Source organism: Malania oleifera, chromosome 11 (assembly GCF_029873635.1).
Source record: "Malania oleifera isolate guangnan ecotype guangnan chromosome 11, ASM2987363v1, whole genome shotgun sequence".
Lineage (NCBI taxonomy): Eukaryota > Viridiplantae > Streptophyta > Magnoliopsida > Santalales > Ximeniaceae > Malania > Malania oleifera.
Genome location: NC_080427.1, coordinates 90906463 through 90933281, shown reverse-complemented (window position 1 = coordinate 90933281; position 26819 = coordinate 90906463). Strand labels below are relative to the sequence as shown.

At 37.2% G+C, this 26819-nt stretch overlaps 2 non-coding genes across 2 annotated transcripts; one reads left to right on the top strand and one right to left on the bottom strand.

Annotated features, from left to right (window-relative positions):
- Positions 1-413: 413 nt before the first annotated feature.
- On the bottom strand, positions 414-519 carry LOC131143555 (small nucleolar RNA R71). Its single transcript, XR_009133542.1, has one exon. It is a non-coding gene; the product is annotated as a small nucleolar RNA R71 (small nucleolar RNA).
- A 22640-nt stretch (positions 520-23159) lies between these two features.
- Positions 23160-23267, top strand: LOC131143598 (small nucleolar RNA R71). Its single transcript, XR_009133583.1, has one exon. It is a non-coding gene; the product is annotated as a small nucleolar RNA R71 (small nucleolar RNA).
- The last annotated feature ends 3552 nt before the right edge of the window (positions 23268-26819 follow it).

Below are 26819 nucleotides of genomic sequence, written 5' to 3'. Positions count from 1 at the left end.
TGATTTGAGTAATCTGTTTGAACAATTCTTTGAGGAAGTCATAGCTGCACCTGCACCACGTACACTTCAGGATTTTCTAGAGCCTACACGCTTATTTACACCTTCATGCATTGTGGTTCCACGAGATGCACCGAACTTCAATATTAAACATGGTATGTTATCTGTGATACCCCAATTTCATGGGATGGATTTTGAGAGTCCATACCAACACTTGACAAATTTTGAGTTGGTCTGCACCACTTTCATTAATAGGGCTAGAATTGATGAATATATCAAACTTCGCTTGTTTCCCTTTTCTTTGAAAGATAAGGCAAAAATCTAGTTTAATTCTCTGTGACTTAACTCTATTACTAGCTGGGCTCAAATGCAGCGTGAGTTCTTACATAAGTTCTTTCCTTTTAAGAGAACTCAGTACCTGCAGGAGCAGATTAGTCAGTTCTTGCAAAAAGGTGACGAAACATTCTAGGCTTTCTGGGAGAGATTCAAGGACCTAATGAACATATGTCCACACCATGAATTCGAATCTTGAAGGTTAGTGAATTATTTTTATACTGCTCTAACCCCTGCGTGCAAACAATTTGTCCAAACTATATGCAACGTGGAGTTCTTCCGCAAGGAACCAGATGAGGCTCTATCATTCTTTGATTATTTAGTTGAGAGTGCCCAACAATGGAACACACGTCATGAACGGGCACCAATAGCAGCACAACCTCTTAGAGCTATTAGTGGTGGAGGCAGATACGAGGTCAAAGAAGAAACTAGCTTACAGGCTCTTGTTGCTATGTTGTCAAAGAAATTGGAGGTTATGGAATCAGAAAAAGTGAAAGTTGACGATTGCTCTATCTGTGAGACCTCAGACCACGAACTTCAGGACTGTCAATTACCACTAGTATGGAAGGAAAGTAGATCTGATTGGGTGCCATCGGCGAATTGAGTCAATAAAACTCAGAATCAGTCGTTCTCAAACACTTATAATCCACAATGGAGGAATCATCTGAACCTCTCATGGAGGAATGATTAGCCTGGTCCATCATCCTAACGGTTTCAGTCAGTTCCTCAACCTTATGCACCATCTCTGCAACCAATATATCATCCAGTTGCAGCTCCTCAACCGTAGTATCAGCCACAACAGATTTCTCAGAGCTATGCACCACCAGGATTCTAGCTAACTCTAGCTCTTATTTCAGCAAAAAAATCTCCTGATGATAACATAACATAGATGGTGAACATGTTCTAGCAATTTATGCAGCTTCATGCCACGACCACTAGAGAATTGAGAGATGTTGTGAATAACATAAGTACACAGTTGAATACCCTGAAAAAAGGGATGCATAGCCTCAGCCTAATATATAGATAGCAATAGCAACTTGTGCACAATGTTTCAGGGATGTTTTTGAGTCAGCTAAGGCAGTTATTACCTTGAGAAGTGAAAAAGAAGTTTCCCGTCCTAAAATGCCCACTAATCAACAAACAGTTGCTCCAGCACCTAATGTGACAGCTAAGACAGATAAGGGAAAAGAAAAATCAGATGAAGCCAACTCAAGTTTAACAAAGTCAGATAATAAGCAGGATGAGCCAGTTAAGGAGTATCAAATTGTGGTACCCTATCCTCAGCGGTTGACATCTAGTTAAAAGAATAAGTATCACATTGAGATCTAAGAAATATTCAAACAGGTGAAGATCAATATTCCACTTCTAGAGGCCATACAACAGATCCCTGCATACGCAAAATTTTTGAAAGACCTGTGCACAATAAAAAGGAAATTGAACGTGAAGAAAAAGGCTTTCTTGACTGAGCAAGTTAGCGTGTTGATATTGAGTCAGACTCTGCAGAAGCTTAGAAACCCTGGTTCTCCCACTATTTCAACCATGATTAGTGAATCTCGTATCAGGAGATCTCTACTTGATCTGGGGAGTAGTGTGAACTTACTCCCGTTTTCAATATATGAACAGCTAGGTTTAGGTGAATTGAAGAAAACTACTATGATGCTACTGTTGGCAGATAGATCTGTAAAAGCTTCGTGAGGCGTTGTTGAGGATGTATTGGTTCAGGTTGACAAATTTTACTACCCCATGGATTTTTTTGTTCTGGACATGCAACAACATGTTTCCACCATATATCCGGCTCCTATCATTCTTGGGCGACCCCTTGCTACTTCTAATGAGGCCTCAAATTGTTGAAGCGGAGTACTTAAGCTCGTGTTTGGGAACATGACATTAGAAATGAATGTATTCAATGCTCACAAGATGTCAAGTGGGTGCGATGATGCAGAAACACATGTAGTTGTTGTAATAGATAATTTGGATATATCAGAACTACTGTCAGTACTTGATGTTGATGGCGCATTTGAAAATGACTCATCTGAACTGCTTGAGAAATTTTATGAAAAATTTCTAGGATCGGAGGGGCAGATTCAAGAGATAGATGGTACCCCTCACGTGTTGGATGCAACTTACACAAGTAGTTGGTGTAAGCCAACATTTGAGGCCATTGATCTGCCATAAATTATGAAGTCATCAGAAGAAGAAATTCCAACACTCAAACTGAAACAATTGCCTAAAGAGCTGAAATATGTTTTCCTGGATCCAGCAGACGGCACATTTCTTCTCACCTTAGTCACAAATAAGAAACTGAGCTACTGCTTGTACTAAGGAAGCATCGAGGAGCGCTAGGATGGACCATTGAAGACATCAAGGGTATCAACCCCTCAATTCGCACTCACAACATCTTCCTTGAAGGATACGCTAAACCAGTTTGAGATGCACAATGGAGGTTGAATCCAACCATGAAGGAGGTGGTAAAGAATGAAGTGCTAAAATTATGTGCTACTGAAATCATTTATCCGATCTCCGACAACAAATGGGTAAGCCTGACACGGGTACTTTCAAAAAAATTTGGTTTGACTGTCATTGAAAATGCTAATGGGGAATCGATCCCATCTAGCAAAGTAATGGGTTGGATAATGTGCATTGATCATCATAAATTGAATTCGGTTAGCCGAAAAGATCACTTCCCGTTACCTTTCCTAGATCAAATACTTGAAAATGTAGCTGGTAATTTCTTTTACTGTTTCTTGGATGGATTTTTTGGTTATTATCATGTTAGCTCTACCATGATCCCAAGAGGGGGGGTGAATTGGTATTTTTAAAATTAATGCCCTAGGTCAGTATCCAAATAGAAGTATATTCACAACCCTAAAGTCAATCTAGTGCAAGTAAAATAAATCATTTGTAATATACAGCAGAAATTAAATAATGCAATTTAATCAACTAAGCATGCACCAAAAAGCAGTGAAGAGAAGTGACATATAGAAGTGTTGTTATCAAGGTTTGGCAAATTGCCTATGTCCCCACCTTAGCTAACAAGCACAAGGATTACCACTATAATGCTCACTTAAATGGGTGGAGCGGCACCTAAACAATCAAGTCAATTAGCACAAGGCTGACCTTAACCTTTACACACAATCCTTACCAGGTTGGATTACCGACCCCTTAGGCCACACCTAGAATACAATAGTAATTGTTGGAATTGGTGTATTCCCAAGAAGGGGGGTGAATTGAAAATTTAAAACTTTTCTCCTAGGTTAAGTCAGAAGACAATATGATTTGGTAACCTAGGGTCTTTCTACACAATTCCAAATGTGTTGATAAATAAAATAAGTGGAATTTAAATCATGCACATCATTCATACCAAGTCAATATGATTTGGTAACCTAGGGTCTTTCTACACAATTCCAAATGTGCTGATAAATAAAATAAGTGGAATTTAAATCATGCACATCATTCATACCATAACATATACGTGCAGTAAATATAAAGTGTGGAAATGTAAATAGACACACGATATGTTATTGGGGTTCGTCTAACTGTGCCTACATCCCCGCCTCTAGCTCGCAAGCCTGAGGATTCCACTAATAGCTCACTTAAGGGTGGAGCGGCACCAATTACAACTAGGTCAATTAGCACAAGGCTGACCTCAACCTTAACCAGGTCAATTAGTGGGGTTGACCTCAACCTACACGCCTTAACAGGATGGCGCACCTAGCTTTACTAACTGGGTCTAAGCCAATCCGAGACTATTCCAGGGCTAGTCTCCCTCTTCAGGCCCGTTCCTGGAAACACAAAAGATGTTTAAAATACAACCAAGTGGTACAATGAATATACTTTCAAGTAAAGCAGATGTGTATCTAAATACGCGCAATCACAAACACCACAATATGATTTAATATGTAAGCTCAATGTGGTCCAACATCTTAACTCTCAGATATATATATACATATATATATATATATATATATTTACTATCAGTGTAATGAGTGTGTGAGAGTATCAATCAGGCAATCTTTATATCACAAGATATTCAGCCAATAAGTTCACACAAAGATGTCAAGTCTCAAGTATTTCAATCAGCAGGATGTCTCAAGCATGTAAATATCAAATGATGTATACGCTTGGTTTGCAAAAGATGTGTAATCTTTGTATTCAGTAAATAATATGAGTAAGTAAATACTGCAACAAAGATCACTATCACACAAACAAATATCTCTTCAAATATTTTTCAAGATAAAAGTACAATAGATATTTGAAAGTGATTATGAAAAGATTTGCAATCAAAATACTATAAGATCTTCTCAAGATATTGTAATGAATATACAACCTCAGAAGATCAAATAAAAGTCTTTTTAGGAGAGACTTATTAACAAAGTCCCCTAAAATACTTGGGTTTAGCTCTCAAGAAAATCAAGTCAATCAATCAAGGCAAGGAGAGCAAACCTATGGAAACAAACACTCAATCCACTTACAAATGATGTAGGCACTAACAGAAGGTAAGCATGAGTGAATGAGGCTAAAAAAATAAGTAGTATATGTTTTTGGATTATCAGAGAATTCTCCCTAATCAAGGTAGCTCATGCTATTAATTTTCACAAATGATCACATATATATAGACATGGGAAGAAATATGACCATTAGGGACCTATTAGGAATTAATGGAAAAGTTTAATAACATTTAAAACATTTTAACCCTGTTTAAAAATATTAACTGCGGTAAAAAATAAGGGGCAACCCGAGAGGTCCGATCGACCAGAATAGTTTCGGTCGACCAGATCTCATATGGTTCGGTTGACTAGGGCATTTTTGAACTGAGTGGTCGATCGACCGAAAGTGGGTGATTTCCCATTTCTCCAAGGTTCGATCGACCGGGCCATTTTGAACTCGCTGGTTTGGTCGACCAGACGATTGGGATTTTTCCCGAGATCCCTTGGTCGACCAGGTAGTTGGAGTTCATTTTTGTCTCGGTCAATCAGATGGTAAAACATTTGACCCCAGGGGGTTTCGGTCGACCAGAAGTTTTGAACTGCAATGGTTCAGTCAATCGGGACCTTGGTTAACTGTTGACCCAGGCCTATTTCGGTCGACTAGGGAAAAATGAACTGCCATGGCTGATCGACCGAAAGTGCACAATGTGTGCATTTCGGTCCAGTCTTGAAACATACAAACCCTAATCAAGTGCCTAACAAACATTGGTGCAAATGTGTGTGTCCTAGGGTCATTTATGTCCAATTAAAGACACCGAAAAAGTATGGTGTTGGTCAACCAAAGGTCGACCGAAGGGAAAACCCTAAGGTCTTTCTAAGGTCATTTTTCATTTACGGTTTGTTTGAGCTTACGTATTATCATGCATGTGATGTGTGTGAGTTTATTACAAACTAAAGACCTATTTACTATTACAGACCAATTTTTCACAAATGAAATATATTACCATATTGAATATAAATTGGTCTTCAGGCTTTACTTGCTTTGTGCCCGCCCATCTTGATCTTAACAATCTTAGTTCCTGCACAAAACCTCAAACACCCATTAGACACAATGAGTATTTGTCATAATCAAAACTGGGCGTGACCAACAAGGTCAATAGTAATTTCTCAATCAACTGGTACAGTGATTATGCTTTCATGTAAAGTAGATATGTACCCAATAAGCACAGTCATATACACATCAATGATATAGATATAGTGTAAGCTCAGTGATGCAAATAGTTGTGCTATCAACACTTTATGTGGCATAATCAGTGAAATTCTCAAGTGTGTTCAATACAAGTAGTATCTTGGAATCTAAGCAAAGCACAATTCAGTGGCAAATCAATATTCCAAAGATATCAATCAAATATTCAAACTAGTTCAAGAATATTTTCTTCAATAAAATAAGCACAATACTAGTTTGAAAATATTTTGCTTGTTGAAAATATCTTTGCATAACAAAAATCAAAGATATTGGACACTTGCAATAACAATGCAAATATCCTAAGCTTATTGGTTTATTACCACACAAGATTTATAGTATGAAAACTTGTGGGATAAACCTAAGGTAAACTCTCTAAAATCAATATCACAATCAATCACACAAATGGGGGTTTCTAGCAAGTCTAGCAATCATGAGCACTCTAAATATGCTCACACAATCTCAGACTGTATCAAAAAAGTGAAGATTTGAGAGTATTTCGACAATGAGTGTATTTTGAAAAGAGAGGATTTTTTGGCTAATTAATTTGCTAATTCTCCCTAATCTTTGCAAATGAGCCTATATTTATAGGCAAGGTAAAAAATATAATCGTTTGGGACTTGTTGGAAATTATTAAAAAAGTTTCAAATAGCTAAAATACAATTAACCCAACTTAGCCCAATTTTACTACAATTAAAATAATTTTGACCCGCTGAGGTTCGGGTAGCTGAACTGTTGTTCGGTCGCCCAATCCGACTCATTTTTAAAAGTCATTTAAGTACATTCAGTCACCCGTGTCATGCTTCGAAAACCTAAACAAAAGTTAGTAGCCTCTGTTTGTAAATTCGGGTGCCTAGTCATAGGTTCGGTAGCCCGAACTCGTGTGTTCGGTTGCCTAGGGCTCAATTTTAACTATATCTCTCGGTAGCCCGAGTTGGTGGAATTTCCCTTTCAAAGGGTTCAGGCGCCTGTGGACAGTATGCACAAAATAGTTCGATCACCTGAGAGCCTAAGTCAACTATTGACTTTTCAACAGTTCGGGCACTCGAGGAGTTTTGGACTACTGGGGTTCGGTTGCTCGAGCTCTCTTAATCTCCTTAATAATGTTCAATATAAGTACAATTTTAACACTTTTGTATTTAGTATGATACATGTGAGAGTGTTGGGACTTAGAGTCATACTATGGTCTTACTGAACTTACCATATATCCTATATGCATGATATTCAGGTAATTAATACAGACCATATTCCTAAGTTACTATTACAGACCCATATTACATTTAATTAAATTGGCAATACAAATTAAAATCTTCAAGGTCTTCATGTAGCTTCAAGTGTCATTTCTTGAGATGTTCATCTAAGTTTGCACAAACACTTGAAAATCATCAAATACCTAACTATTTCTCATTATCAAAATTGGGTGTGACCTATAAGGTCAACATTCTCCCTCTTTTTGATGATGAAAAATACATCATGCAAAAATTGGGCATAGCCTTAGAAGGCTCCCCCTAACAATGTGCATCATGTAAAACTTTAATAATAAACTCTAATAATTTTTCATGTAAGTTCAATTCAATCCAATTTCCAATTTCTAATAAGTTAAACCCAATTTTTTCCCTCTCTTATCCATCTTCCCCTTTTGGCAATAGCAAAAAGGGCGATGAAACTTATAGCTTTAGGCAATGGGTGAGAACCATTTGTATACAAGAGAAGTTTGGCAATTTTTTTAAATTTCGGTAGCATGCCATTTGAAAATAAGACATTTTCCAAAAATTCCTATATAAAAATGACCGGTGTAAAGTATTTAAGACCTAACAATTTATCCACAACTAGGTAACTCAAACAGTTCCAGTATGATCAAGATATAAAACATAAGTGTAATCATCATCATGCAATAAATATGAGAATTAAGCATTGCAAAACATAATCAATCTCACAAAGTCTATGACAATAAAAGATATTAACAGTTATATTAGTTATTAGACTTTTAAAATTATTTGAAAGCTCCCCCTAAATGTATGCAAACTATGAAATATCTAGGAAGCATCTCTACTATGCATGAGACCTAATTCACGTTCTTCTAGAAGTGGTTTAGTGAAAATTTCTGCCCACTGCTCATTACTGCATACAAACTCAAGAGCCACATCTCCTTTCTACACATAATCACAGAGGAAGTGATGTGTTTAGTTCATGAATGTGAGATAGGATTTTTAGAGATGTTGATTGCGCTAGTATCATCACATTTAATTGGTATTGTATCATAGTGCAATCCAAAATCCATAAGTTGTTGTTTCATATAAAGAGTTTGAGTACAACAACTTCTAGCCGCAATATATTATGCTTTAACTGTGGATAAGGGAACTGAGTTTTGTTTCTTGGAGAACCAAGAAAAGAGATATTTTCCTAAATAGTGACAAGTGCCACTGGTACTCTTTCTATCAACCTTACTATTGGCAAAGTCGGCATCAATATAACTTACAATCTCAAAGGTAGTATGCTTAGGGTACCATAGTCCTAACTCTATAGTTCCAACTAGATACCTAAGGATTCGTTTAACTGCTATTTAATGAGATTCCTTAGGAGCATCCTGAAACCTAGCACACATGCACACACTAAACATAATATTAGGCCTACTAGCAGTGAGATATAGAAGACTCCAAATCAGGTGACGATACAATTTCACGTCAACAGGGATCCCTTGCTCATCTTTATCAAGTTTAATGGAAGAACTCATAGGGGTACCAAGAATTTTGCAATCTTCCATATTAAATTTCTTTAGCGAGTCCTTGACATATGACACTACAAAAAAGAAGGTTATTAGTGACGGTTTTCAATTAGTCGCTATACCTACCGTTACTAATACTTATTAGTGACGAATTTTTCAAACCGTCACTAATAATAGAGTATTAGTGATGGATTAAAATCGTCACTAAAAACTTAAGCCCGTCACTATAGATTCTACATCGGATCGACCAAAAATCCTCATTAAAACCATAGTATTAGTGATGGTTTCGTCACTAATGCTCAATTATTAGTGATGATTTTAAAACTGTCGCCAATACTCAATTATTAGTGATGGTTTTAAAACCCTTACTATTGCTCTATTATTAGTGACGGTTGTAAAACTGTCACTAATGCTCTATTATTAGTGACGATTTTAAAACCGTCACTATTGCTCCATTATTAGTGACGATTTTAAAATCGTCACTATTGCTCTATTATTAGTGACGATTTTAGAACCGTCACTATTGCTCTACAGAATCGTCACTTATGGATTTAATGATGGTTTTAAAATCGTCACTAAAGCCATAGTATTAGTGACGGTTTTGAAACCGTCACTAATACTTAAATTGGACAATTAATAGTCAAGTTAATTTTTTTCCCAATTATTAATTCCTATAAAAATCTGTAATTAAATTAAATTTTCTTATACATAACATTAAACCATAATTGCAACAAAATTCATAAATTATTCAAAATTCTAATTCATATTTAAATACAAATATATTATACAAATTCAAATTTAAATACAAATACATTATACAAATTCAAATTCTTACATTTCATCTATTCAAATAACAAAAAAAGTGAAAAGTTGCATTCGTAGTGCCTGATGTTGTCACAGTTGCAAACCCTACAAATTAAGAAAGTTAAAAAAATTAGTATACGGTTTTTGAAAAATTTTGGCCCATTTCTCCTGTAAATATGGCTTTTTTTCCATAGAGATATGCTCCAAAACTAGGTGTTTATAATAAACAATTCACAATAATCCAACTAGTAGTGAATTTTGCAAGTGCACAGGAGCTTCATATAATAAGCATTAAATAATGTAATGTGTTCATGCATCCCATAAAACACATATATCAAAATATAGTGGATTATCCCATAAACAACATATTTCATAGATTAGACACAGTTGGTATGAGATTCACTATAAAATGAAAATCCCAAGATACCATGAATCTATCATGCATGTTGGACAAGAAATTGAAGAAGATTTAATACATATGACTAAAGTAGGCCGGTAAAGTGAAGTACCTTGAGCATGTTGAGTGATCTAACAAAGCTAAAAGGAAATTTTGTATATGAAGGGACCAACCATGCTATGTGGATCAGAATATTAGGTAAATAAGTGACACTATAAGTTGTTGAAATGAGACGTTGACATGGAAGGGTGGTATAACTATAAAAGATAATTATGGGTTGAACATATTCATGTTAAGTTAGGCGTGACACCTATAGAAGATAAGAATAATAAGTTAAGAAACAAGCAGTTATGATGGTTTGGGCACTTACATTGTTGCCAAATAACAATTATTGCAAATTTTAATATCTATATACCATAGTTCTCCTTCATTTATGTTTCATATTCTCAGTTTTTATAATTTTTTTGAATAAGCTAGGCAACCATATCGCTTCATTATGCCCAAGCACTTGCAAACTTGAACAGGATGCCATCTTGTTTTATAGATATTTCAATTTTTTGAACCATATAAAAAATATACATTTATTTATTTTGCCTCACTAAAAGTTGAGGCATCTGATTTAGGTTTACATTTTTTGCTTGCAATCCACTTGATGTGAAATGATCTAGGAAAGCCTATTTATGTTATCAAATGTCACGGAAGTTCGTTCTAGCCCTAAGAGGAATCTAATAAAATCAATTATGATATCCGTATGACTTGGTGATTAGAACTAGTATTACCAAGTTACTATTATCAAGTACTTAATAGTTCTTGATAAGAATGCTCTATATATCATAATCCAAAACCATAAATCTAAGAGAGTGATTTTATTCATCATGATTGACATTTCATATGGAAGTTTTCATAGGTGATGTGATGTGCAGCAGTTGGTGTAAAAGACAAGCACAATAACTTCTAAGAGAATACTAAACTTTTAAACCAGTTGTTGCATGCCATGTTTCTCATAGAAACTTTCATTGAGTGGCTTTGAGAAAAAAAGGTAAGAAATAATATATTAGCTTAGAGGGAAAAAAACAACAAAGGAAGCTAACAAAGGTTGGTAGCTTAAAAGCAGTTGAATATCTCCCAATACTAGAACATCTACCCCTCACTTCATTTAAAATGGAATAAATCACATTGTTAGGAATAATCGAAATATTATCAAAATTAAAGATAAATTTCTATTTTTCCAAACATGATAAATGGATGCAATCCAAGCTAGCTTGCTGATGACTTCTGCATGGGATTGTTACCAACAAGGAAAGCCAATGGATTTCATCCTCCTAGCTTGAAAAAAAAAAAATCTAGGAACTTTGAGAGCAGCTGCTGCCTTATGATAAATGCTTCTAGTATAGTAATAGTCAATATATGCTTCTGTCCTTAGTGCCATGATGAAAAAACAAACAAGAAGGTAGTATAATAATAGTCAATATATAAGTGGCTTCTGTCTTTAATGCCATGATGACAAAACAAACAAGAAGGTACAAAAACTCTACCCCAGATCAAGAGTTTGTCAAGGGTTAGGAGCTTATTCAAAGCTGCTAACCTGCTTATAAAAGCTTGCCCTTGAATATTTTGTTTAAATGAAATTGTAGGATGCCATGAGCCTCTCTCCCTTAGCTGATCTTTGGTGAATTGAAATAAAAAATGCCTGAAGCAGTGGGTTCCTAAGAAATAGAATCTTCAGTGATAGGATTAGGTGAGAAATCCAGTCTAGTCTTAATTTCAGCAACCTTGCCGGAAGCTCTCCTTTGCCAATTCCATCTACCCTCCTTTTTTATGCTTGAAACTTTAGCATCCAATGAAATACCAAAGTCAGAGCAATATCAAGGTAATACGTTTCCACAAAGGTACTTAGAGAGTGCCAATTATCAAAAAGCAGAGAGGTGGATTTATTGTTGCCAATGATGTATTTGAAGCAGTTTTTACTTTTTTATCCTAATATGGAAAATTTTATTTTGATAAGTTTTTTGTTACATAGGTTTTTAAGATTATCTAGTGATGTTAAAGCAGGCTAGCTATTTTAGACTCAATTTTCTTCTGCATTGAAGTGCTATTGTTTCTAAGCACAAAATATTACTTCACACATCACCATTTCACTATTAAAATTTAAATAAAATCATCATATTTTAAATTCGTAAACTTAAATTTTCAGGCAATGGGGCCCTGAAGGAACCTCGATTTTCTAATAGGGTGGGGGCATGGATTATTCTTGTTCCCTGTGGGAGAACTGGCCATTCTCACTCCATCGCCACCCTTACCAGTCTAAATAGAGAACAACATTTCAGTACATGTTTTTACTTCTTTGGAGAGATACTTTTGTCTTTTGCAACAAAAGCTTTTATTCAAGTTGTAGACCCTAAATAGCAAATGGGGTTATATTTTTTAGTTTATTACCATTAATTTAAAAGAAAATAAAAGGATTTTTTGTCACTGATATTTGCTATAGGTAATCTACTACTCACAAATACACTTTTTCTTTGGTTATGAAATTGTGTCATTCACCTGTATCATGCTTAATTGGAGAATCTTATCCAACAGCAACCTCCCACCATAGTCAAATCTGCCAAAATTCAGACACAAGATATCATCAATCTCCCCCATAGTTGCTCCTAGGTTTTTGCATCTTACCTCCCCATTTTTCAAACACTTCTAGCTCCAAACTATTAATATTCTTGACATGTACCAGAGTTCGATCAGCATGATTTGACGTTTGGAGTACTGGACTCTGAACGTGAAGTCTAACCTCCTCCTTAGTAATACTATTTCTTTTGCACAAAGTGTTTTTTGTGGGAGAAAGGCAGATTGTGTATGCTATTTTTAGTTGATATTGAAGTGGTAGGATGTTCGTCATACAAAGAAAAAGGGCATTGTGTTCAAATTAAATTTTCTGATTTTGAGAAGGCGTGTGATTGAGCTAGTTGGGAGTTCTTGGATAGAGTGCCTTTGAGGAAGTGGTCAGGTGTTACGTGGAGGAATTGGATAGGGCGCTATTTATCTAATGGCTAATGCTTATTTTTTGTGATTATTAATGGATACAATAGTGGTTATAGATCTTCCACTAAAAAAAAAATTTGACATGGTTTCAAATTAAAAAAATAAAAAAATTGCACAACCTTATAAAATGTATTTGATAACAAAAAAACTGATTATTCCAATTCAAATCAATGATGGAAAGTTTAATTGAATGCAAGTTAAGAGATAGAAAATATGTATACATACACACATACAAATCATAAAAATTTCATAGACTGATCATTGGAATTTTCACCAGTCACCATATTGTTCTGCTATTGAAAAAAAGTTGCATTTGATCATGTGTGTGTAATTTCAAGAGGCAGCACCAAATGACATAGAAACAGTTAATCATGATTTACACACACACACACACATATATTAAACTTAATTTCAAGATCAATATTATTTAAGTTTACCACAAGACGTATATTTTTCATGGAGCTCTTTTTAGGGGCTAACAAAAATGAAGAGAGCAATAAAAATTAAGTTATTGCCCATCTTGATCACTTGGACTTGAAATTAAAAAACAGTACTTCTTGTTAGAAAGAAAAATAATTAGTCCTAGTTATAATTTTGAAGAAAATTGAGTGAAGATAAATCCTGCAGAAACAATAAATATAATCTTTTTTTAAAATTCCCATTTGGCTCTTCCAAACTCCATTCATTACATGCACACAAGTTTGCATTCCACAAACATCATTTGCTCACAATTTGATCTGTGAGGCCTGAGGGAGCTTAACCTTACTGTGGAGCAGCTGGAGGTTGGAGGTGTGGAGTCAAGTCGTCTGTGGAGCTGGGGATGACTGATGCCTATGGCTGTGGTCCATGGAGCTTGGAGGACACGACGACTCGAGTTGGGGATCGTTCGCACTTCACAGGCTCACAGAACTGGCAGGTCCAACACGTAGCAGCGCACCAGAGGAGAGGAGAGGCGACTCAGGAGAGGAGAGGATTGAGATTTGAGATAGTGAGAGCTGAGAGGTTAGATATAAGGAAAGGGCAAGAGGCACGGCGCGAGTTAGGGGTCCTTAGGGTTTTTTTGTGTAAACTGAAGTCTGAAGTAGTAGTGACGGTTTCAAAATCGTCACTAATACCCTATTATTAGTGATGGTTCTCCCAAACCGTCACTAATACCCTTAACTATTTCTTTTTTAAAATTTTTTAAATGAAAACACTAGTAGTGATGGTTTCAAAACCGTCACTAATACCCCCCTTATTAGTGATGGTTATCCCAAACTATCACTAATACCCTTAACTATTTCTTTTTTAAAATTTTTTAAATGAAAACACTATTACTTATTAGTGACGGTTCTCCCAAACAGTCACTAATACCATTAACTATTTTTTTTTTAATATTTTTTAAATGAAAACACTAGTAGTGACGGTTTCAAAACCGTCACTAATACCCTTAACTAATTTTTTTAAATAAAAACACTAGTAACCATCACTAATACCCTTAACTATTTCTTTTTTAAAATTTTTTGAATAAAAACACTAGTAGTGACGGTTTCAAAATCATCATTAATACCCCGTTATTAGTGACGGTTATCCAAACCGTCACAATACCCTTAACTATTTCTTTTTAAAAATTTTAAAATAAAAACACTAGCAGTGACGGTTTCAAAACCGTCACTAATACCCTAGAATGGTCGCTAATATTTTTTCGAAAAAATTTTCGCATAGAAATTGTTTACCGTGCCGTTTTTAGTGACGAATGACTCACTCGAAAAATGAGCAGCTCGAAAGTTATCCCAAGTATAGGAGTTCTGTCGTGTAATATTAAGCCCAAGGGCTAGATCGTCTCCTCAGGGAATGCGTTTTAATCTCATATTTTACGTTCTTCCAATCGAAATTAAAAAGGTACTGAACTCAGTTCAGATTCGGGTTTTCAAGGTTGTTCAATTTTACTTCTAACGAATTAAATGGCACGTAATTTAAAAACCCTAAAACTAACATTCACTAAATTAAAAAAACAAGAATAGAAATCCTAGTCTACTTAAGGAAATACATAAACATGCATTATTAAAGATGGCAACTACAAATAAGGAATTAAAACATGCAATGGAAACTCAATCAGATCCAAACACAGACTAAAAACTGAACTTTTAACACGAATCAAGAACGCGAACTAAAATTAAACTATCAATCAACCTAAACGATAACGTGACACAAGAAATAAAAAACACGAACTTTGTATTTTATTTTAGTTTTCTATATATATATATATATATATTTTATCTTAGACTTCATTAATTAAACACATAAAATCAATAAACTTTAATACTAAAAAGAACTATAATTGAAAGAGCATCTAAATAAATGATAAAGGAAAAAAAAGAATAAAAAGCAAGTCTTTAATAAAATCCAATGAGTAAAAAAAACAAAATAACAATTAACATGAAATAAATAAATAAATAAAAACAAGAAGAAGAAGGAGATGAGAGAGAGAGAGTAAAACAGAGCTTGTGCTAGTGTTGGTATTGTTCACGGGTTGCTGTGGAGTTGGCTGCTGCTGTGTTGTGGACTGGTAGAGAAGTGGCCGAGAGCTGCAGCTGCTGTTGTGTGGAAGGCCGAGAGCCTGGTGGAACAGGGGTTGTGCTCTGCTCGGCCTGGTGCTGGAACAGATGGATGGAAGAGATGCTGCAGGTGGCTAGCGAAGCTCAGCTGTTTGCTAGAGGAGCTGTGGTAGCAAGAGGTCTCGACTGGTGTTGCTGTGCTGGAAGCTGGAGCTGGGGCTGCTGCTGTGTGTTCTTGGGTTGGAGAAGCTGCAGGCTACTGCTGCTGTGTTCTCGGGTTGCAGTAGGGGACTGTGGAGATTGGGATGGAGCAAAGCCGAGGCTTGCTGTGCTGGTGTTGGCCGAGAGCTGGTAAGGAACAGGGCAAGGGAGATACTGCAAGGGATTAAAGAAAACAGGGGAAGAAAGAAAGGGAAACAGAGAATGGCAATGCAGCAATTGAAAGGAAAAAAAAACAAAACCAAAGAAGAAGAAGAGAAGAGGAGAAGAAGAAGAAGAGAAGAGGAGAGCCGAGGACCCCCGGGGCTGCGCTGGAGGAGGGGTTTAGAAAGAGAAAAAAAAAAAAGCCCTACCCAGATTAGCCAACCCGACCCGGCTATGCATGGCTGGGTCACATCAACTATCCATTCAAGCATATATTTTTTAATTTTTTTCATTTTATTTGTTCTCTGTTCATCGCAAATTCTGCTCTTCTGGAGCCTGTATCTCACAAAACTCAAAACACTAAAGTTGTAGATAATCCTTTCTTCTTTCTCCAAAAATTTAAATCGTCTCAATCAGAGCTCGGACGGAAAAGTTATGCATGAAATACGAACAGGTGTTGGTTTTGATTCCCGGGAATTTTCCTGCGACAAAAATTACCAAAACTTCATAAATAGTGCAATAAAGTTCAAAAATGATGATTTTGGCACTTTATGAAAATATTGGACAATTTTGGACATTTAATTAAAAATATAACCGTAAAGCCCGGGTTAAGATGCCCAATTATGCAGTTTTGACCCGTAATCACACCCCCCAACTAACGTTTTGCTAGGTTCTAGCAAATGACGTGAATGAATTTCAGGGTGGTGTCTACAACTACATACTCCAGTAATCATGAAATAAATGCACATGCGATATAACTATACTACTTCACATACAAGAACATAACTGAATTTCACACAAGCTCGTTCATATTCAATGCACACGACTCCAAAGCACGTCACTCATGCAAGTTTCATCATTTATATGTCATTTAAGAGTAGTATACTCACATGAAGTTAATCAATGGCACATTCAGAGTTAATGCAATCATATAAGTTCGAGTATAAACAGGTAAACTCTCGAGGTATGTGTGATATGTGTGACTCAGTACACCTAGGATGCCAGTGGACACCTACAGAACGGTCGCTTTGACTCGGCCTAACTGGTATACCCTCAAGAACACTCAAAGAAAATGAGTTCACTCATCATATGTGAGGAGGAGTGTCGCAATCAAACATCCCACATATTAAAAGGAACAATGCTAAGTATATGGAGTGGACTAGTCTGGAAAGAATCTAGCCTATCTATGAGGTGTCAGGTCCTTCACCCTAACATCTTCTCACCTACTCGTCATATCCAACCGAGACCACCCTAGATCAACTTACTCACAAACTTGCCGTAAATACATCTGAGGCATTAACCGGTTGAAGAATCTTCATACGTGGAAAATATGTGTCGTCCTTGACTTTTTGTGATATGTATTTGGGTCCGCATTGACATTTCATTTCATGCGCATGTGTGTTGCTTATATTTTTTTTCTGCTCATTCTTTATTTTTTTTCTTGAGCAATAAAGACAATCATAATACTTCTTTTGTAATCTTCATACCATCAATGGGAATTGAGCTCGAATAGGGGTCCATGAATTAAGTCTATCTCTAGGGGTGGCTCAGCCTTCACATCTTGAGTAGGCTACAAGACCTAAGTTTCTATCTCCCCACTAGGTGTCACCTCTAGGCTAGCAAATCAAAAATAAAGACTAGTGTACAAGGAATCATCCAAAAAAGAGAATTGAGTTCTATGAACTCTGATTTGATATTAACGCTCAAAAGGACGATAAATAGCTCAAGGATATCTCACAAGGTGTCATAGTCACCACGGGTGCTCTCTCAGTGCTCACAGGAAACCCTAAGTGCAATGAATCACGTGAATGTGTTTATTCAGCCTCGTGAGATGCCGTGTAAATACAGGAAATTATATAGTCAACTAACACGAATGTACTACCAATCGATTCTTCATGGAGTCATAAGATCATATAAAGAGAAAACTATGCATGACTGACTCAAGTGTATCATTCTTAAGTTATACGCAAGTATGTGAAGGGTATGAGTCAGTGTTAAGCATGGCATAATGCAATGTAATTCTTCAGTGCTCTTCTTTTCTTTCTCTCTCTTTTTGATTTTTTTTGTTTTTTTGTTTTTTTTTTTTTTGTTTTTGTTGTTGTTTTTTTTTTTATATTAAAAACTTGGTACGTGTACGTGCACAGTGTTACATGCGAATGTTCACCCCCCCCAACTAAAGTGGAACATTGTCCTCAATGTGAAAGCGCAGGGAAAATAAAATTGTGCACTGTAAACAACTAATGGAAAAGTACTACTGACTAATGTAACAAGAAAGAAAAGGGAAAAACACAACTAAAACAAATAAACTGAAAAAAATAAAATAAAATAAAAATAAAAAGATAAAGAAAACAGTAGCATAGAAAGGTCAGAGGACTCCCCTAGGGTCTTGCAAAAGCAAGACCTCTTTGTCGACATCGAATGGGGTCATGAAAGCCTTGAGGCACTGTCCATTGACTGTGAAGCGGTTGCCATTCTTCGGATCTACAATCTCTACCGCACCATGAGAATGAACTTTTGCAACAATATATGGACCACCCCACCGGGATTTCAATTTCCCAGGAAACACTTGCAGTCGGGAGTCATAGAGTAGCACTTGTTGAGAAGGGAAAAGTTGTTTTTCTTTGATGTTCCTATCATGTAGCAACTTCATCCACTCCTTAGCCAAACGAGCATTATCATAAGTGTCCCTTCGAGATTCTTCAAGCTCGCATACCTGCAATTTTCTTAAACCTGTGGCATCATCAAGTGAAAGGTTAATTTGTTTGATAGCCCATAACGCACGATGCTGAATTGCAATCGGTAAATGACACGCCTTATCGTATACTAACCTGTAGGGAGACATCCCTAAGTTTGTCTTGAAAGCTGTTCGGTAGGCCCAAAGTGTGTCAACAAGTTTTTCTGACCAGTCCCTACGGTTAGGATGCATGGTTTTCTCAAGTATCGTTTTGATCTCTCTATTGGCCAATTCAGCTTGACCATTGGTCTGAGGGTGGTAAGGGGCAGAGACTTTATGGGTTACACCATATTTTTGCGTGAGTTTTTCAAAAGGTTTGTTACAGAAATGGGACCCTCCATCACTAATGATTTCCTGGGGCATACCAAAGCGTGCAAATAACTATTTGAGAAAACGTATGACAACCTTGTGGTCATTGGTTCGACAGGTATTGCCTCCACCCATTTAGAAACATAGTCCACAGTGACCAAAATGTAAGAATGCCCAAAAGAAATAGGAAAATTTCCCATAAAATCAATACCCCAACAATAAAAAATCTCAAGAGTCAATATAGGGGACATAGGCATTTCATTCTTGGCAGTAATTTTTCCTAATTTTTGACAGGCCTCACATGCTTTACAAAAATTTTCAACATCTTTAAACATGGTGGGCCAGTAGAGTCCACTTTGTAATATTTTTGAAACAGTTTTCTTAGCAGCAAAGTGGCCTCCACATATCCCACCATGGCAAAAATGCATCACGGAATTAAATTCATCATTTGGAACACATCTACGCACTAATTGATCAGAACAATATTTGAACAGGTATGGATTATCAAAATAATAATGTCTTACCGCAGCTAGGAACTTACGCTTGTCCTAGGTGAGCCAATGGTCTGGCATCCAGTCGGTGACAAGATAATTCACAATGTCGGCGAACCATGGAGCGCGTGACATAGCAAAGAGACGTTCATCAGGAAATTCGTCATTCAAGGGAGGGGACACCAGTACCTCGGGTAGCTGCAATCGAGAAAGATGGTCAGCTACAACGTTTTCCACACCCTTTTTATCGCGTATGGTGATATCGAATTCCTGGAGGAGTAGAATCCACCTGATCAATCTGGGCTTGGCGTCCTTCTTTGCTAATAAATATTTCAAAGCAGAGTGGTCAGTAAAAATAATGACAGGTGCACCAATGACATAAGAACGAAATTTATCTAAAGCAAAAACAACAACTAGCAATTCCTTCTCAGTGGTAGTATAATTTCTCTGAGCATCATTCAAAGTTCGACTGGCATAATAAATAACCAACGGCTTGTTATCAATTCGTTGACCTAGAACAGCACCAAGAGCGTAGTCACTAGCGTCGGTCATGATCTCAATTAGCAAGTCCCACCGAGGAGGTTGCATGATAGGCGCAATAGTTAAATGTCGCTTTAGCGTTTCAAAGGCCTGTTGACAATCATCAGTCCACACAAATTCAGTTTCATTTTGCAACAAGGTATATAATGGTTTAGCAATACTACTGAAACCCTCAATAAAACGTCTATAGAACCCGACATGACCAAGGAAGGAGCGAATATCCCGGACTGTCTTAGGGACAGGTAATTGAGAAATCAGCTCTACCTTGGCCCTATCAACTTCTATACCACGCTCAGAAACCAAATGTCCAAGTACTAAACCACTACGTACCATAAATTGACATTTTTCCCAGTTTAGAAGTAAATTCTTTTCCTCACATCTTTTCAAAATCGCAATTAAATGTGTCAAATAATGATCAAAAGACTTACCGAACACAGAAAAGTCATCCATAAAAATTTCGCACATGTCATCTAAAATATCAGAGAAAATACTCATCATACAGCGTTGGAAAGTAGCAAGGGCATTGCATAGACCGAATGGCATTCTGAGGAAAGCAAAGGTTCCAAAGGGACAAGTGAAGGTAGTCTTCTCTTGGTCCTCAGGTGCTACGGCAATTTGATAGTAACTAGAAAAACCATCCAAGAAACAATAAAAAGAATTACCAGCTACTTTCTCTAATATCTGATCTAGGAAAGGTAACGGGAAATGATCTTTTTGGCTAGCCGAATTCAATTTACGATAATCAATGCACATTCTCCAACTCGTTACTTTCCTAGATGGGATCAATTCTCCATTAGCATTTTCAATGACAGTCAAACCAGATTTTTTTGAAACTACCTGTGTTGGGCTTACCCATTTGCTGTCGAAGATTGGATAGATGATGTCTGCAACTAATAATTTCAGCACTTCGTTTTTTACCACCTCTTTCATGGCTGGATTCAGCCTCCTTTGTGCATCTCGAACTGGTTTAGCGTCTCCTTCGAGGAAGATGTTATGAGTGCAAATGGAAGGGTCGATACCCTTGATGTCAGCAATGGTCCATCCAATCGCTCCTCAATGCTCTCGAAGTACCTGCAATAATTTAGTTTCCTGTTCATGAGTAACGTGTGAAGAAATTACCACAGGGAATGTGCTGTCTACTGGACCCAAGAAAGCATATTTCAGCTCGGCAAGCAATGGTTTCAACTCAAGGGTTGGAATTTCTTCTGCGGATGACTTCAGAATTTCTGGTAGGTCAATGGCCTCAAATGTAGGCTTACGCCAACTACTTGTATAACTCGCATCAAACATATGAGGACCACTATCTGGGATCTGCTCCTCTGATTCTAGTAATAATTCATCAATCCCTTCAAACTGAGCAAAAGAGTCATTTTCAAGTGCAGCATCGACATCGAGTACCGACAGTAGCTCTGAAGTGTCTAAGTCATCTATCACATCGACTGCATGAGTATCTGCGTCATCACACCCACTTGACATCCTATGAGCATTAAAAACATTCATTTCCAGTGTCATGTTCCCAAATGTGAGCTTCAGGACTCCGCTCTGACAGTTAATCAGGGCATTTGAAGTAGCAAGAATTGGTCGCCCCAAAATGACAGGAGCCTGATAAATGGTGGAAACAGGCTACTGCATATCCAAAACAACGAAATCCACGGGATAGTAAAATTTGTCAACCTGAACCAAAACATCCTCAACAATACCTCATGGAGCCTTTACAGATCTGTCTGCCAACTGTAGTATCATTGTAGTTCTCTTCAATTCACCTAAACCCAGCTGGTCATATAATGAAGACGGAAGCAGATTCACACTACTCCCTAGGTCAAGTAGAGCCCTCCCAATACGAGATTCACCAATCATAATGGGTACTATGGGGGAGCCAGGATCTCTAAGTTTCTGTGGAGTCTGACTAATAATCAATGCACTGACCTGCTCAATTTAGAAAGCCTTTTTCTTCACGTTCAGTTTCCTTTTTACGGTGCATAGGTCTTTCAGAAATTTTGCTTATGCAGGGATCTGCTGTATGGCATCTAAAAGTGGAGTATTGATTTTTACCTGCTTGAATATCTCTTGAATCTCTATATGATACTTGTTCTTTTGTCCAGATGTCAAACGCTGAGGGTATGGTACCACAGGTTGGTATTCCTTAACTAGCTCATCCTCTTTATTATCTGACTTTGTTAAACTTGAGCTGGCCTTGTCTAATTTTTCTTTTCCTTTATCTGTCTCATTTGTCACCTCAGGTGTCAGCATGGTTGTTTGTTGGTCAGTGGCCATTTCAGGATGGGGAACTTCCTTTCCACTTCGCAAAGTAATAACTGCTTTTGCTGACTCAAACGTATCCCCTAAAACATTGTGCACTGACTGTTGTAGCTGTCTATATACCTGGGGATTAGGCTGAGGCTGTGCAGGGAATTTTCCTTTTTCAAGGGTATTAAGCTGTGTACTTATCTTACTTACGGCATCTTTCAGTTCTTCATTGGTCGTAACTTGCATTTGCATGAATTGTTGGAGCATGGTTGCCACCTGTTCTACACTATCACCTGAAGCTTTCTTTACTGGAATGGGGACTAATGGTGGTTGGAATCCTGGTGGTGCGTAGCTCCGAGAAAACTGTTGTGGTTGATACTGCGGTTGAGGAGCTACGACTGGATTGTATGTCGGTTACGGAGGCGGTGCATATGATTGAGGTGCCTGCTGATATCGTGAAGATGATGGACCCGGCTGATCATTTCTCCATTGGAGGTTTGGATGATTCCGCCACCCCGGGTTGTAAGTGTTCGAGAGTGGCTGATTCTGCGTCTTGTTAACCCAATTTGCCGATGACACCTGATCAGATCTGCTTTCTTGCAACACAGGTAAGAATTGACAATCCTGAGGTCTGTGGTCTGAAGTCTCACAAATCGTGCAAATCTCAGCTTTCGACTTTTCGGATTCCATGACTTCCAATTTTTTAGATAACGCAGCTACAAGGGCCTGTAAGCTAGTGTCCTCTTTAACCTCATATCTACCCCCACCACTGATTGCTCGGATAGGTTGGGCAGCTATCGGCACCCGTTTTGGTCGTGCATTCCACTGCTGGGCACTCTCAGCGAGATAGTCTAAAAATGATAAGCCCTCGTCTGGTTCCTTACGGAAGAACATTCCACTGCACATAGACTGGACAAATTGTTTGCACACAGGGGTTAAAGCAGTAAAAAAATAATTCACTAACCTCCACGATTCGAAACCATGGTGCGGGCATATGTTCATCAAGTCCTTGAATCTCTCCCAACATGCCTGGAATGTCTCGCCATCTTTTTGCATGAACTGACTGATCTGCTCCTGCAAGTACTGAGTTCTCTGAAGAGGAAAAAATTTATGTAAAAACTCACGCTGCATTTCAGCCCAGCTAGTAATAAAGTTAGGGCGCAAAGAATTAAACCAGATTTTTGCCCTGTCTTTCATAGAAAAGGGAAACAAACGCAGTTTAATGTATTCATCAGTCCCAGCCCTATTAATAAAAGTGGTGCAAACCATCTCAAAGTCTGTCAAGTGTTGGTACGGACTCTCAGAGTCCATCCCGTGAAATTGGGGAATCACAGATAACATGCCTTGTTTAAGAGTGAAATTCGGTGCATCCTGTGGCAACACAATGCATGAAGGTGTAGATGTGCGAGTAGGCTATAGAAAATCTTCAAGTGTACGTGGTGCATGTGCAGCCATAGCTTCTTCAAAATAATTGCCAAACAGATTATTCAGTTCAAATTCAGAATCACTCGCAGGACTAATAGGTGAACAGTCAAACTCAGTGCTATGTGTATCCCTACTAGTGCTAGGTGAAAGTCTACACAATCGATTCAAATTATCTCGAACCCAGGGTATCAAACATCACAATCGCCAATAGAAATCCACTAACATAGCAACAAACAAATTTATTTTTTTTTTCCAATTTTTCAATTTTCAATTTTTTTTCATTTTTTTTTTATTTAATAAAAGAATAGCAAAAAAAAAAAAATTGGGAAAACGCAAAATTCGAAATTAAAACTAGAAATTCCCCGGCAATGGCGCCAAAAACTTGACTCACTCGAAAAATGAGCAGCTCGAAAGTTATCCCAAGTATAGGAGTTCTGTCGTGTAATATTAAGCCCAAGGGCTAGATCGTCTCCTCAGGGAATGCATTTTAATCTCAGATTTTACGTTCTTCCAATCGAAATTAAAAAGGTACTGAACTCAGTTCAGATTCGGGTTTTCAAGGTTGTTCAATTTTACTTCTGACGAATTAAACGGCACGTAATTTAAAACCCTAAAACTAACATTCACTAAATTAAAAAAACAAGAATAGAAATCCTAGTCTACTTAAGGAAATACATAAACATGCATTATTAAAGATGACAACTACAAATAAGGAATTAAAACATGCAATGGAAACTCAATCAGATCCAAACATAGACTAAAAACTGAACTTTTAACACAAATCAAGAATGCGAACTAAAATTAAACTATCAATCAACCTAAACGATAACGTGACACAAGAAATAAAAACACGAACTTTGTATTTTATTTTTGTTTTCTATATTTTTTTTTAAAATTTTTATCTTAGACTTCATTAATTAAACACATAAAATCAATAAACTTTAATACTAAAAAGAACTATAATTGAAAGAGCATCTAAATAAATGATAAAGGAAAAAAAAGAATAAAAAACAAGTCTTTAATAAAATCCAATGAGTAAAAAAAACAAAATAACAATTAACATGAAATAAATAAATAAATAAAAACAACAAGAAGAAAGAGATGAGAGAGAGAGAGAGAGTAAAACAGAGCCTGTGCTAGTGTTGGTATTGTTCACGGGTTGTTGTGGAGTTGACTGCTGCTGTGTTGTGGACTGGTGGAGAAGTGGCTGAGAGCTGCAGCTGCTGTTGTGTGGAAGGCTGAGAGCCTGGTGGAACAGGGGTTGTGCTCTGCTCGGCTTGGTGCTGGAACAAATGGATGGAAGAGATGCTGCAGGTGGCTCGAGAAGCTCGGCTGTTTGCAGGAAGAGCTGTGGCAGCAAGAGGTCTCGGCTGGTGTTGCTGTGCTGGAAGCCGGAGCTGGGGCTGCTGCTGTGTGTTCTCGGGTTGGAGAAGCTGCAGGCTGCTGCTGCTGTGTTCTCAGGTTGCAGTAGGGGACTGTGGAGATTGGGATGGAGCAAAGCCGAGGCTTGCTGTGCTGGTGTTGGCCGAGAGCTGGTAAGGAACAGGGCAAGGGAGAGACTGCAAGAGATTAAAAAAAACAGGGGAAGAAAGAAAGGGAAACAGAGAATGGCAACGCAACAATTGAAAAGAAAAAAAAAAACAAAACCAAAGAAGAAGAAGAGAAGAGGAGAAGAAGAAGAAGAGAAAAGGAGAGCCGAGGACCCCCAAGGCTGCGCTGGAGGAGGGGTTTAAAAAGAGAAAAAAAAAGAAGCCCTACCCAGATTAGCCAACCCGACCCGGCTATGCATGGCCGGGTCACATCAACTATCCATTCAAGTATATGTTTTTTAATTTTTTTCATTTTATTTGTTCTCTGTTCGTTGTAAATTCTACTTTTCTAGAGCCCATATCTCATAAAACCCAAAACACAAAAGTTGTAGATAATATTTTCCTCTTTCTCCATAAATTTGAATCGTCTCAATCGGAGCTCGGACGGAAAAGTTATGCATGAAATACGAACAGGTGTTGGTTTTGATTCCCGGGAATTTTCCTGCGACAAAAATTACCAAAACTTCATAAATAGTGCAATAAAGTTCAAAAATGATGATTTTGGAACTTTATTAAAATATTGGACAATTTTGGACATTTAATTAAAAATATAAACCGTAAAGCCCGGGTTAAGATGCCCAATTATGCAGTTTTGACCCGTAATCAACGAAAGTATTAGTGATGGTTTTAAAATTGTCACTAATAGTGTCGTATTAGTGATGGCTGCTAAAATCGTCACTAATGCTTAGACTATTAGTGACGGTTCTTAAAAACCCTCACTAATACTAACTTTTAGAGACGAAATTGAATTCATCACTAAAAACTAGTTTTTTTGTAGTGTGAAAGTTCCATAATTCAGCTTGTTTGATTTGGAGCCCTAAAAAGAAACTAAGTTCACCCATCATGCTCATTTCAAATTCATTTTGCATGCATTTGGCAAACTCATTTCACAACTCATCTTTAGTTTCTCCAAAAATGATATTGTCAACATAAATTTGAACTAGGAGCATATCATCAATTTTTGATTTGATGAATAGTGTAGTATCAATCTTGCCACAGGTAAACCCATTTTCTAGCAAAAAACCACTAAGCCTCTCATACCAAGCTCTAAGAGCTTGTTTCAATCCACACAAGGTCTTAGACAACCGGTAAACATGATTTGGATATTTATGATTTTCAAAAACGGGTGGTTGTTCTATATATACTTCTTCATTGATATAGCCATTTAGAAAAATGCTTTTAACGTCTATTTGAAACAATTTAAAATTTTTGAAAGCGGCATAAGCTAGTAGCATACGAATGGCTTCTAACCTAGAAACAGGAGCATATGTTTCATCAAAGTCTATCCCCTCTTCCTAATTATAACCTTGGGTAACTAGTCTAACCTTATTCCTAGTTACTACGCCATTCTCATCTTTTTTATTTCTAAATACCTATTTAGTTCCAATAATTGTATGATCATTTGGCCTAGGAACTAGAGTCCACACTCTGCTTCTTTCAAATTGATTAAGTTCTTCTTACATAGACATCACCCAACACTCATCCTCTATTATTTCTTTAATATTTTTAGGTTCTTCTTGGGACAAGAAAGCAGAATGGCTCACTAGGTTTTTCAAGGAAGATCTTGTGCTACACCATGGGATGGTTCACCTATGATCTGATCTACAGGATGGTTCCTAATG